This window comes from Esox lucius, chromosome 12, assembly GCF_011004845.1.
Source record: "Esox lucius isolate fEsoLuc1 chromosome 12, fEsoLuc1.pri, whole genome shotgun sequence".
Classification (NCBI taxonomy): Eukaryota; Metazoa; Chordata; class Actinopteri; order Esociformes; family Esocidae; genus Esox; species Esox lucius.
Window position 1 is genome coordinate 28,636,007 of NC_047580.1, and position 14,849 is coordinate 28,650,855.

Consider the following 14,849-nt stretch of genomic DNA (forward strand, 5'->3'; position numbering starts at 1 on the left):
GACACGGAGGGACTGCGTGTTGGGTAGTGGGATACAGTACAGACGGGAGACCTCTAACAAAGACACACCCTCATTCTTTTTTTTATCCAAGTTGTACCACTCATTTCTTTTGCTAGTGTCATCTGATCCACGGAGGAGTGCCACAGAAAAGGGGTTTTCAAACTTTTTAATGTCGACGACCCCAAAACATTATGAGCCCCTGGCTGAGGATCCGCTAGCACAAGCTTGTGCTGTATTTCAGAGGTGAATCATGTTCCTGGGAGCTAAATTAGATCCCACGGGCCAAAGACTGTTCAGGTTGAGGCGGGTGGCGAGAGCTGGAGGGTACTCCAGTCCTCATACTGCCCCTGTCCTGACCAGAATAATCGCGTGTCAGATCTCACTCTGGGTTAACCTCTCCGTGGGGCAGTGTAAATGAGCAGACCGGCCAATTACACATTATTGTGGGAGTCTCAATTTCCATCTTTAGATGTTATATAGACAGTAATACTATCAACAATCTTAAATTTGAGCAACCGCTGGCTAAGGTTAGGGTTAGTGTTAGTAGCTAGGTAAAATGTTACTGATAGCCTGTTGACTATCTGAGAAGCATCTACAAAAACACTTTTGGGTATCTCAAACACATACAGTGTTACCAACCTGTCTGTAGAAACACTTATTAGGGTGTGTCTACAAAATGGTTATAAATCTCTGAACAGAATCTCAAAATCTCAAACCACCCCCTGGCCCGTACCAACTTGCTTCCAGTGCCCTCAATTGTCACGTGTTTCTGATGGGCCTTCCAGAGAGTGCTGACGGAACACTCCCAGGTACATTTTTGAATAATAAAACAACTGTGAAATTCAAATGAACAAATACCTCTTGTTGTCTCACAAGATATAAACCGCAGTGACGGTTGAACGTTTGATTTTGTTGAATTTCATATTTTATCAGTCCCGACATCAGACATGAACAAATGCATACATAATACTTCACCAGCCCTGAGTCATGTACAGAAGGCTGTGAGCAGAAATAACATGGTACCTTGGAATTCCAGTTGCTCCAGGAAACTGCAATGAGGTAGACCAGTTGGAAGAGGCCACTATACCTTAGATCATTTTAATTCCCTCAGCTTTAGGACAACTGGTGCAAATGGAGGACATGTGCGTGAATGCACAAACAGGGGGCTGAGAGGGGATCGTTTGGGATTTGGCCTCCGGTAGTAATTGGTAAAATACATGCCGGAGAGCTATAAGAAAGGATGCGAAGAGCTAAGTAATTTCTGGGGTCTCAACTTCAAGTAATTGCAGATCGACTGGAAAAAGCTAATGGTGAACAAGGCTAATTTGTTCACTCTTTCCGTCAGGCCATTTAAATAGGAGAATAGAGAGAGCTTCACAAAAAAGAAACCCTTGTAAGCGATGTTATAGTGACCATACCCAGCACAGCCTCACTGGTAGAAACATGTTGTGACTGTGAAGTGGGGATCTGCCGACTGTAAAATCAAAGGCTCCCATTTGACATACATTTTTTTCTGATATAAATAAAATAATGTAATTTTGTAGTTGTAGTATGGTCAAGTCCCATTAACTTAAGGAATTGTCTCGAATATAAGTTCTGAATGTTGATTTTAGGACAGTTAACAACTAAGGGTACATTTTTCAAACCCGATCAGGTTTGTGGAGCTTCTGGGTTTGAAAACTCCTGTTTGTAGCCTAACCTATTTGTTTTCAAACACTGGTGGAGAAACAGAAAATTATCCAAATTAGTTAGTTGGTCAAACAGTTAGCCTGTTAAGGTACACTACACTGATGTAGTTAACCATTCAAAAGATACACTACACTGATGGAGTTAACCTTTCAAAAGGTACACTACACTGATGGAGTTAACCATTCAAAAGGTACCCTACACTGACAGAGTTAACCATTCAAATGGTACTCTGAACTGATGGAGTTAACCATTCAAAAGGTAGACTACACTGACAGAGTTAACCATTCAAATGATACACTACCCTGACGGAGTTAACCATTCAAAAGGTACACTACACTGATGGAGTTAACCATTCAAAAGGTACACTACACTGACAGAGTTAACCGTTCAAAAGGTACACTACACTGATTGGTGTTAACCATTCAAAAGGTACACTACCCTGATGGAGTTAACCATTCAAAAGGTACACTTCACTGACCATAGATAACCATTCAAAAGGTACACTACACTGACGGACTTAACCATTCAAATGGCAAATGACAAACAGTCGCTGTTAATGGGACATAATATGATCCCACTGTTTCATCAGACTTTGCTGCAGGTGCACTTCACCACAAACTCATAATGACCCATCCGGCTGGGCCTGTCGACATGCTAGACACTGTAAGACGGAGTGAAGAAAGCTACTCGTTACTGGTCCCAGTCTTTCCCATTGGGATGAACAGCAGGCGGCCGTGTCCAGCTCACCCAGTCTCGTCTGTCTGAACCCGACGGCACAGGAGAGGGGACAGGACGACACTGTGACACTGTTCGGCGTCGATGGGGAGAGCTCCGCGGATGCGTAGGGCCACGGCGAACAGCATGGAATCCTAATGCCCTCGCGTTAATTGTGATGCGTTCAGAAGTTATGGCGTTGCACCACGGTCATTTACATGTTTCCAATCAAGGCAGCGGGAGACAAAAATTAATTAATTAGCAACAGAGCATAATTTATTGTAATTTATCCTATTCATTTCACAGTTAGGCCACATACTGGAGTTGCTACTAGTTAAACAAACAGGATGTGGGTTTTAATCCTATGGGGGACTAGTGTGGGAAGAAAATGCATGCACTCACTACTGCCAGGCCCTGTGGATCAGAACATCTGGTAGGTGATTTAAATGTTAAATTTAGAACTTCCCCTAGAGTTGTGCTTTGTTGTAGTGAGCCCTGAATGAATGGAAAACACGAACATGTGCTCACCTCAACGTTTGTGTTGACTCTCTGTTGACACACACGTATGCACACACACACACACACACACACACACACACACGCATGCACGCACACACCCACACACACGTCAGCACTGGGTTCCAAGGTAGTTAAATCAGCAGAAGAAATGAGTGAATGTGTGGGCTGGGGAGTGTGTCCCAGGAGGAGCGTCTGTCTGGCCTCCCCAGGAGGAGCGTCTGTCTGGTGGCAGGTCAGTCGATGCTCATGGAAAGGCACCGCCGTTCTTAAGGCGGGTGGGAGGAGCGGAGGAGAAGGAGCGTCCAGGAGAAGGAGCGTCCAGGAGAATCCGCGCTCAGAAAGCCGTCATTTTGTTCCGGCAAATGTCAAAAAGCTAATTGAAATCATGAAAACCTTTCGAAGGACCGTGCATAGCATGTTCAGTTAAATGGAACAGGTTAGTTAATGTGGAGCCAAACCATTATGCATATTGAAGAATGGAGGCTGTGTTTCTAATGAAATCCCATTGTGTCTGGTTCTAACGCTTGCTGGAGACCTCCCCAGCTTGCACTAAAACAACAACAGGTGACGGTGAACATGAGGTAACATCTCGCAAACAACCGTCTTGACAATGGAGAGATTTCTAAATCCACTCTTAACAAATCCTCATGTCGCCCCTGTAACCATATGGAAACACAGTTGTCCAAAAAAGTTTTAGTTACGTTCTGGCAACACAGAGGTGCGTGATAAGTTAGGAGTGAGAGACATAATGAAAGAGCTGAGACTACTGACACTAATTTGGCAAAAGAGGAGAGGTGGACAAAGACCAATTCGATCGGTAGACGTTGCTGGAACTCTGTGCAATGAATGACCAAGATGTTTGATGTGACTCTGCTGTATTCAGTCGATAGGGTGCTTGTCTGTTTGATTGTTTGTGTGTGTGTGTGTGTGTGTGTGAGTGTGTTTGTGTGTGCCACTGCAAGTTGTCAAGCCTCACCCGTTCCGTGTTGCCCCTGACTACAGCGGGGTCAAACCTGTTACATTACCTTGTCGTGTTTGAGTCCCCGGGGCGCTAAGCCAACGTACGCCGACCGCTACGCCACGTCATGCTGAGAAATCGTCCTGTGAGTGTGTTGCCATTGATTTTGTCTCAGGTTCCCAGCTTCCCCAATTACCTCCAGCTACCAGTCGGTTATGTGTGTGTCTGTGTGCATGTGTGGATTTGTTTTTGTGTGTTTCTATCGGACGATCTGTGTCTGTCTGTGTGGGCATGGGAGGTTTAGGAGTATATTTTTGTGTGTGTCTGTTTGTCTGTTTGTGTGCATTTTTGTGTGTGTGTCTGTGTGTAAGTGTGTGTGTGTGTATATTTCTGTGTGTGTCTGTCTGTGCTTTCAGAGAAAGGATGTGTGCACCACTGGGGCCTTGCTGAGCTGCTTGTTTACTCTGCTAATTGCCTTCGTTGTTTCCTTTCATTAGTGGGGCAGCCTGAGCTGACACACACACACTCTGACTAAGTGTTGTGTTCTAGCACCCTGGTCTCAGGCTCAGTCCCCCTCCCTGTCATGTAGTTTACAGGAGATATAGGCTCAGTCCCCCTCCCTGTCATGTAGTTTACAGGAGATATAGGCTCAGTCCCCCTCCCTGTCATGTAGTTTACAGGAGATATAGGCTCAGTCCCCCTCCCTGTCATGTAGTTTACAGGAGATATAGGCTCAGTCCCCCTCCCTGTCATGTAGTTTACAGGAGATATAGGCTCAGTCCCCCTCCCTGTCATGTAGTTTACAGGAGATATAGGCTCAGTCCCCCTCCCTGTCATGTAGTTTACAGGAGATATAGGCTCAGTCCCCCTCCCTGTCATGTAGTTTACAGGAGATATAGGCTCAGTCCCCCTCCCTGTCATGTAGTTTACAGGAGATATAGGCTCAGTCCCCCTCCCTGTCATGTAGTTTACAGGAGATATAGGCTCAGTCCCCCTCCCTGTCATGTAGTTTACAGGAGATATAGGCTCAGTCCCCCTCCCTGTCATGTAGTTTACAGGAGATATAGGCTCAGTCCCCCTCCCTGTCATGTAGTTTACAGGAGATATAGGCTCAGTCCCCCTCCCTGTCATGTAGTTTACAGGAGATATAGGCTCAGTCCCCCTCCCTGTCATGTAGTTTACAGGAGATATAGGCTCAGTCCCCCTCCCTGTCATGTAGTTTACAGGAGATATAGGCTCAGTCCCCCTCCCTGTCATGTAGTTTACAGGAGATATAGGCTCAGTCCCCCTCCCTGTCATGTAGTTTACAGGAGATATAGGCTCAGTCCCCCTCCCAGTCATGTAGTTTACATGTGATATAGGCTCAGTCCCCCTCCCAGTCATGTAGTTTACAGGAGATATAGGCTCAGTCCATCTCCCAGTCATGTAGTTTACAGGAGATATAGGCTCAGTCCATCTCCCAGTCATGTACTGTAGATTTGATATAGGCTCAGTCCCCCTCCCTGTCATGTAGTTTACAGGAGATATAGGCTCAGTCCCCCTCCCTGTCATGTAGTTTACAGGAGATATAGGCTCAGTCCCCCTCCCTGTCATGTAGTTTACAGGAGATATAGGCTCAGTCCCCCTCCCTGTCATGTAGTTTACAGGAGATATAGGCTCAGTCCCCCTCCCAGTCATGTAGTTTACTTGTGATATTGTCTCAGTCCCCCTCCCTGTCATGTAGTTTACAGGAGATATAGGCTCAGTCCCCCTCCCTGTCATGTAGTTTACAGGAGATATAGGCTCAGTCCCCCTCCCTGTCATGTAGTTTACAGGAGATATAGGCTCAGTCCCCCTCCCAGTCATGTAGTTTACTTGTGATATTGTCTCAGTCCCCCTCCCAGTCATGTACTGTAGAAGAGATACAGTGGGGAGTATTTGATATTTGATACACTGCCAATTTTGCAGGTTTTCCTACTTACAAAGCATGTACAGATCTGTAATTTTTTATCATAGGTACACTGCAACTGTGAGAGACGGAATCTAAAACAAAAAACCATGAAAATCACATTTTATTGCATGACGTAAGTATTTGATCACCTACCAACCAGTAAGAATTCTGGCTCTCACAGACCTGTTAGTTTTTCTTTAAGAAGCCCTCCTGTTCTCCACTCATTACCTGTATTAACTGCACCTGTTTGAACTTGTTACCTGTATAAAAGACACCTGTCCACACACTCAATCAAACAGACTCCAACCTCTCCACAGTGGCCAAGACCAGAGAGCTGTGTAAGGACATCAGGGATAAAATTGTAGACCTGCACAAGGCTGGGATGGGCTACAGGACAATAGGCAAGCAGCTTGGTGAGAAGGCAACAACTGTTGGCGCAATTATTAGAAAATGGAAGAAGTTCAAGATGACGGTCAGTCTCCCTCGGTCTGGGGCTCCATGCAAGATCTCACCTTGTGGGGCATCAATGATCATGAGGAAGGTGAGGGATCAGCCCAGAACTACACGGCAGCACCTGGTCAATGACCTGAAGAGAGCTGGGACCACAGTCTCAAAGAAACCATTCGTAACACACTATGCCGTCATGGATTAAAATCCTTCAACGCACATAAGGTCCCCCCTGCTCAAGCCACCGCATGTCCAGGCCCGTCAGAAGTTTGCCAATGACCATCTGGATGGTCCAGAGGAGGAATGGAGAAGGTCATGTGGTCTGATGAGACAAAAATAGAGCTTTTTGGTCTAAACTCCACTCGCCGTGTTTGGAGGCAGAAGAAGGATGAGTACAACCCCAAGAATACCATCCCAAATGTGAAGCATGATGGTGGAAACATCATTCTTTGGGGATGCTTTTCGGCAAAGGGGACAGGATGACTGCACCGTATTGAGGGGAGGATGGATGGGGCCATGTATCGCGAGATCTTGGCCAACAACCTCCTTCCCTCAGTAAGAGCATTGAAGATGGGTCGTGGCTGGGTCTTCCAGCATGACAATGACCCCAAAAACTCAGCCAGGGCAACTAAGGAGTGGGTCCCTAAGAAGCATATCAAGGTCCTGGAGTGGCCTAGCCAGTCTCCAGACCTGAACCCAATAGAAAATCTTTGGAGGGAGCTGAAAGTCCGTATTGCCCAGCGACAGCCCCCGAAACCTGAAGGATCTGGAGAAGGTCTGTATGGAGGAGTGGGCCAAAATCCCTGCTACAGTGTGTGCAAACCTGGTCAAGAACTACAGGAAACATATGATCTCTGTAATTGCAAACATAGGTTTCTGGACCAAATATTAAGTTCTGCTTTTCTGATGTATCAAGTACTCATGTCATGCAATAAAATGCAAATTAATTTCTTAAAAATCATACAGTGTGATTTTTGTTTTAGATTACGTCACTCACAGTTGAAGAGTACCTATGATAAAAATTACAGACTTCTACATGCTTTGTAAATGGGAAAACCTGCAAAATCGGCAGTGTGTCAAATACTTGTTCTCCCCACTGTATAGGCTATCCCCCAAGCCATGTAGTGGACACGATACAAGGGGTAGCTGGGAAACAGGCTGAGGCTGTCTCTGTTCACACCCTCACAGAGCTGTACTGATCTTTGTTATATTTTATCATCCATAGACCCCTATTAAATCGGCTTAATTTTCTATTAACCCCATTTAATTTATTAAGCAGTATTGTCCACTCACTGACGCTAGTTGTACCGAGTTCTAGGATCTGTAAAAAGAAAAGTGTACAGCAAAAAGGTTAATAGAAAATTGGAAATGTCATGGAAACGAGTGTGGAAAACATTACATGGGGAGAATGATTGTCTCCTTTTTGGCTCCCAGCTATTTTTTTGTCTCAAAATTATTAATTTCATGTGAATTCACTTGGTTAGATTCGATTGTTTGACTGTACACCGATGAAAGCATTCTTCTGTCCTCCACTGTGTCCTTTTGACCTCTTCACTGCATCTATGGTTCTACAGTGTTAGTAGGGTTGTTTCAAACAGACAGTAATGAAGGGGAAGGAGAGAGAGGCTTGCGTTTCTCTTTCCTTCTGCTCCATTGGACCTTTTGTTCAGAGCCATATTCCAGTGTCCTGTCTTGTGTGTGTGTGTGTTTCCTTGTTCCATCTCGTGTTTTGTCGAATATCGTCTACACCTCAGCAGTGTTGTGCGCTGTATTGTGTTTTTACGTCTTCAGCCCCCTCTCTAACCCACCTCTCTCTCTCACCCACACCCACACACACACACACGCACACACACACACACACAGTGGTGCTGCTCCTTAATGACTACCATCCCTCTCTGTGCCACATTATTAATTAGCTCAATGATCCTTGCCGATGGGACCTGTGCCGTGGATTAGAGCCCCTGCACCCGGCCCCGGCTACTGCTGCCTACGCCCCCCAAACCTCACCCCTCACCCCCCTATTGTGCAGTGCTTTACACGCCAGTGGCAGTGATGTTGGAGAATGCATTGCTCTGCCGGTGAGATGTAAAACACAGTGATTTTGGAGAAGGCATTGCTCTGCCAGTGGGGCGTAAAAAACAGTAATGTTGGAGAATGCAGTGCACGGCCACTGAGTAATGTTGGAGAATGCAGTGCTCTGCCAGTGGGCTCTTAATCACAGGGATGTTGGAGAATGCAGTGCTCCGCCCCTTTGATGTAAACCACAGTAATGTTGGAGAATGCAGTGCTCTGCCAGTGGGGTGTAAAACACAGTGACATTGGAGAATGCAGTGCTCTGCTGCTAGGGAGTAAAACACAGTGATACTGGAGATTGCAGTGCTCTGACGCTGCTTTTATTCTGTACTATTCAATTATTTCTCCAGTGTCTTCATGTATAAACCGAGATGTCGTCTTTCCTCGTGTTTCCCCAGACTCTTCAAGGGCTTGGTCACGGTGCTGTGCCAATCTGCATAATATTATTGTCAGAGTGATTTAAAAATAAAATGGAAACGCAGCCTCTCCAGATGCCTGGATACTGCACAGTGTAAATGAACATAAATGTCTCTGTCAACATGGAATCAAGAGAAAACATGGTCTAGCGCTAGCTAACAAACTGTCCTTCTGTTCTGTTCTGTAGAGGACGACGGGACCTGTTCTGCATACCAATGGGAGAAAGTCAGAAAGAGACAACCAGAGAAGAATAGTTTAAATCTGGACACAGGTTAATTGTTAGCTGTGGTGATAATACTGAGAGTTATTAAAATATGCTTTCCAGGATTTTTAACCAGGGGTTGTAATAACCAATACATTTCCAAAGTCATCTTGGACGTTCATGGCTGACTGAGTTATGATAGTGATTCTGCTTATAGATAATCCACATACAAACAATATATTTCACATCCAGACCAAAATCGGTAAGATAAAAAGAAAGTAGTTTGTTATTAGTCAGATTCACTGCACGCGTCTTCAGGTTGACTTGTACGTGTGTGATATCCAGTCAGGCAGCCTGGCCTTGGGTACTGTCGATGCCAGGGGATGCAGCACATTCCTGAAGCAATGTTCTTAATGGGCTCCTTAATGACCATCACCACATGTTTACCACTGTACATAAACATGCAGAGCATGTTCACATCTCCAAGGTGACAGCCGGCAGTGCGTGCGTGTGTGTGTGATTATTGACTGAGTTGACCTGCTGGTGACCCTGGCGGTGTGCGAGTAAAGGGCAGGGAGTTAGTGTGCTCCGCAGCGCCTGTCACACACATCAATACGCTGATGGATGGTCACTATGGTTATTAAAGCAGAATTATGGCGGGGAGGGTGAGGGCTGGGATAAATGATGCCTGCAAATGACTGGCTGTGTGTGTGTGTGTGTGTGTGTGTGCGCGCCGTGCAGTGGGGAGAGAAGACTAGGTAGCAGGATGGCGAGGCGTAGGTGTCATCAGTCTTTATTATCCTCCTGGGAAGAGGGGAGGGCAAGTCAAGAGACAGGGATCGGTCAGCGACACGGACCCCATCGCCCAGCCAGGTCGCACCACGCCACAGCTGTTCTGGCCCCCTGCTGGACATGTGTTTTACCACAAACGCACACACACACAAAAACATTACATACACACACACACATACATTGCATGAACACACTTACATTACATACACACATACTCCACACATACTCACACATACATACATACATTACGCACACAAATACATTCATACAAACACACACAACCACACAGACATTCACATACAAACGTACGTACATACACACACATGGATACCTACATACATACACACACACGCACACACACACACACACACACAAACACACACACAAACACACACACACACACATTTTGTCTCTTTCTTACCAGGGGGACCCACAATCCATCACTGTGAAGACAGCAGCACAGCAGATAGAAAAGAGGAAAGAGGAGCTATGAGAAGTGTGGGTTGGGGGGGGGGGTCACTGCACAGTCAAAGAGTGGGCACACCCTGCTGGGGTGGAGCGGGTTGAGGGAGAGAGGAGAGAAGAGGGAGGAGGAAATGAAACCAAACGAGCAACGTGATTGGAGAAGCCCCTGGTGAGGACCAGCCTCAAATCTGCAGAGCTCTCTGACGGCATTCCAAAGACCACCTCATCCCCTGTATGAACGCTTCAGTGCTTCAGCATCTCATCTTCAACCGTTCACTGGTTGCACGAACACTATGATGCTGTGGCAGGCTCAGTGAAGGGCTTGTCTCTCGGGCTCATCAACAGCGCTGTTGGTAAATTGGTCATCTAATCAGACAATGCTAAATCATGTAAACAACACATACAGGTACTGTAAATAAATATGCAGTGACCCGCAGCTTGGACCAAACGTGTGTGCTGTGTGTGTGTGTGTGTGTGTGTGCGCATGTTCATTGTTTGTCCAGAGAGTTGAAGATTGAATGTGCGCATGGCGAGTGTTTGAAAACGAGTCGGAGTGTGTTGAACGGTAGAGGGCTTTGAGGTTCAGATCCGAGTGCAGGGCAGTCTGATGGCCTGAGGTTCTCTGTCCTGGTTGGGATGCTTCTGAACCGTCCCTGTGTTGCATGAGACCAGTCCAATACGATGCATTGGATGGTGTACTGTCTGATAGGTTGGGCTGTATGCAGATGTGACTGAATGGACTGGATGTACTCTCCCTGTGCGCTGCTCCTGTTCCAGCGCTTGTTCCTTTGTCCTAATTAGTGCTTTATTTATTGATACCCCAGTTAATGTCTCTCCTAATTTAAGAATGTTTCTGTCTCCATTACCCAGGGAGACTCATTTGCTGCAGTGTGTGTGTATGTGAATGTCTCTGTGCCTTTTTGGGTGTGGATGTGCATGAGTGTGTATCAGAATTTGCAGTGCCTCGAAAAGCTCCTACCTGCCATCCCCTCCACCTCTGCCTCCCCCTATCTTTCCCCTAATGCTGTCTTTGTTCACACTTTCTATTTTCCCTTTGCACTCCTTGATATGTTATAAATATACAGGCAAGTAGATGGCAAATTGACCACATTCAGTGTCTCTAAGCCTTAATTATGCTAAATTACCTGGCCATCAGAATGACCTCTTACAGCGCCCCCTCTCTCACCTAGCAGGCAGAATGACCACGCTATATCATTAATCTACACACCACGCACACACACACACACACACACAAACAAACAAATAAACAAACCTAAACACACACAAACACATACACACACAGACGCTCACAAACACACACCAACACACAAACACACACACACACATACACACTAACTTTCCCAGTGCAATGTTCCAAGCCCAGCTGCACCATGACGGACATCTCATGGATCACAATAAATCCCTTAATTCAGTCCAGCCCCATTGGTGTCTGTCAAGGTGGCCTGCGGTACACCGTTGGATGGGCAGTGGTCCATTTGCTGGGCGTTACTCTGTTGGCTGGGTGGTACTGTGTTGGCTGGGCAGTGGTCCATTTGCTGGGCGTTACTCTGTTGGCTGGGTGGTACTGTGTTGGCTGGGCAGTGGTCCATTTGCTGGGCGGTATTTATTTGACTGGGCAGTACTTGGCTGGGTGGTACACTTTTGGCTGGGCAGTACTTGGCTGGGTGGTACACTTTTGGCTGGGCAGTACTTCGTTGGCTGGGCGATACTAAGTTGGCTGGGCAGTGGTCCATTTGCTGGGCGGTACTCTTTTGGCTGGGTGGTATTCTGTTGGTTGGGCAGTACTTTGTTGGCTGGGCAGTACTCTGTTGGCTGGGCGGTACTCCGTAGGCTGGGCGGTATTCCATTGGCTGGGCGGTACTCTGTTAGCTGGGTGGTTCTCTGTTACCTGGGCGGTACTCCGTTGGCTGGGCGGTACTCCGTTGGCTGGGAGGTACTCTGTTACCTGGGCGGTACTCCGTTGGCTGGGCGGTACTCCGTTGGCTGGGAGGTACTCTGTTACCTGGGCGGTACTCCGTTGGCTGGGCGGTACTCCGTTGGCTGGGAGGTACTCTGTTAGCTGGGCGGTACTCTGTTAGCTGGGCGGTACACTGTTGGCTGGGAGGTACTCTGTTAGCTGGGCGGAACTCTGTTAGCTGGTCGGTACTACGTTGGCTGGGCGGAACTCTGTTAGCTGGGCAGTACTCCGTTGGCTGGGAGGTACTCTGTTACCTGGGCGGTACTCCGTTGGCTGGGCGGTACACCGTTGGCTGGGAGGTACTCTGTTACCTGGGCGGTACTCCGTTGGCTGGGCGGTACTCCGTTGGCTGGGAGGTACTCTGTTAGCTGGGCGGTACTACGTTGGCTGGGCGGTACTCTGTTGGCTGGGAGGTACTCTGTTAGCTGGGCGGTACTCCGTTGGCTGGGTGATAATGTTTCCCTGTGATGATGTCTGGCCGTCTCAGTAATACAATAAAGAGGCACTGGAGTTGTTTTATTATTTCAGCCAGCAGTTGTGAATTGGCACTTGTATTGTTTTGTACTACATCATCCAACTGTATCATTTTGCATATAAGAATACAATTCAGAAAATATCAGTGGTGGGCTCTAGATCTTGGAAGCCACGTTTACAGTTTTTCTCAATTGCTTACAAGCATCGGTCAATACTGAAACCACAATAACAAAACGCTTCACACACTGTGCATTACCAACATGCATCATTGCAAAACAGTTAATCTCACCCTCAAAACTCACTAAAACCACCAAAACACTTCATACATGTCTCAAAACAAGCTTGTTCAACAAAAACACTGGCAACAATCCTAACTCAGAAACACACACTGTCACTCATAACACACTGACCTAAAAAACACTAACAACAGGGAGTATTACATAAATGACAAACTTTTATCGTGTATGTTTTTCTAAAAAGAAATTCACATAAATCAGTATTTGATCGTAGAATAAGAAAAACACTTTACTGTATTGACTGTACTAAAGTATATGGGACAATAATGAATCAGAAATGCGACAGTTTAAAGGAATATCCTTTAATCTTTCTATATCTGTGCATATAGTAAATTCTAACAAAAAACTAATTTCCCCCAATTCCAGGGTAGCAATAATAACAAACAAACATCAACAAATATAGTAAAATCACTAGCCTCTCTGTATTGTAGGGGCCAATGAGTGTTTTGTGTAGCGCTGCACACATTGTGATGTCAGCTCCTCTCTGGCCTGGGACATCCACAGTGGCTCTTTTTTTTTTGCCAGGTTGAATCCAGCTTCATCCACAAAGATTAATTTATGGGCATTTTGACTGGCTTACATCTCCATTACCCTCTAAAAAAAACAGTAAATCCATGGTTTTACAGTACTTTACATTATACATAGATGTGTATATACCCTATTTAGTTATTGGACAGACATCTTACCTGGATATATTTATACCAGAGTTCTTTCACACTTTCGCCGTTTCTCTCTAAAGGTTCAGTGTACTACACTTGGGTCGATTTTCAGTTGAAACTGCGATCAACTGTGTTTGGATTTACTATATATTCTAACATTATTTACATTTTCTAACAAACATCAAAAATGTTCTTTATATTTTAATCTGGTTGCTGCAGACATGAACAACAGTTGCCATCATTCTGTTTTGAATGTGTTTTTAACAGTTTTGAGAACAGTCTTTAAGCATTTGAGAAAACGTGCTGTGAATATATTGTTTTGGGGGTGGTTGAGTTTGAATGAGACAAGAGTTCATGGATTTTGGGGGATGTGTTCATTGAATGCATTTTGTGTGAAATTATTCACAGTTTGGTTCACATGCCCTTCCGGTTTGCTGACTGTGTGAAGAGTTTTGTTAATGTAACTTCTGTATTGTTCGATGCTTGTAAGCAATCGGGAAAAACTGTAACTCCTGCTTTCACCAATAATGAAGAAGATGTTGAAACAGAAGCGATAAGAATAGAAACTCTGTTAGATATTTAGATCAATGTTTGTTGTAAAGGTTCTAGCTGCAAAGCTGTGAATGGTTGACAATGAACATTTATGAGGGGTCACGCCCATTTAAGTTTAATACATTGATATGTGTCTCATCAAAGTTTTAAATACACATACACATAATAGATGACATTGTTAGTTTTATACTTGGGGCCATGACAACATAATCTTTACTCCATGGCATTTTCCCCCCACATATTTCTATCACATTTTTATTGTTTAAATGGATTCTGTTCACGTCAAACATCTTTTGAAACAGCTTAGCCAGCTTGACAGAAATGAAACCTTACTGATGTTATTAGATGCAGCTAGTGTGGGACATAGAGGTCTAACGTAAACATGAACCAAGTGGTTAGCCTTGCTAGCTATAATTACATTTTGGCAGCAACAACATGCGGCTACTTCAATTTCAGACATGTTTATATGTTCAAGTCATGGCTAGCTAGTTACATTATCCTGTGACCACTGAATTTAAGCAGAAAATTTACAGAAACCTAAAGTTAAAAACAGGTGGTAGTTGAAACAGATGGGAGTATCTTGAGTCATGACTTCAAGACAGACCTGAGAAATTAATGTTACTTACCAACAGATAATGAGTCCCATAAACACTTCAGGATTCTTTAATTCTGCAGTTTAATCTT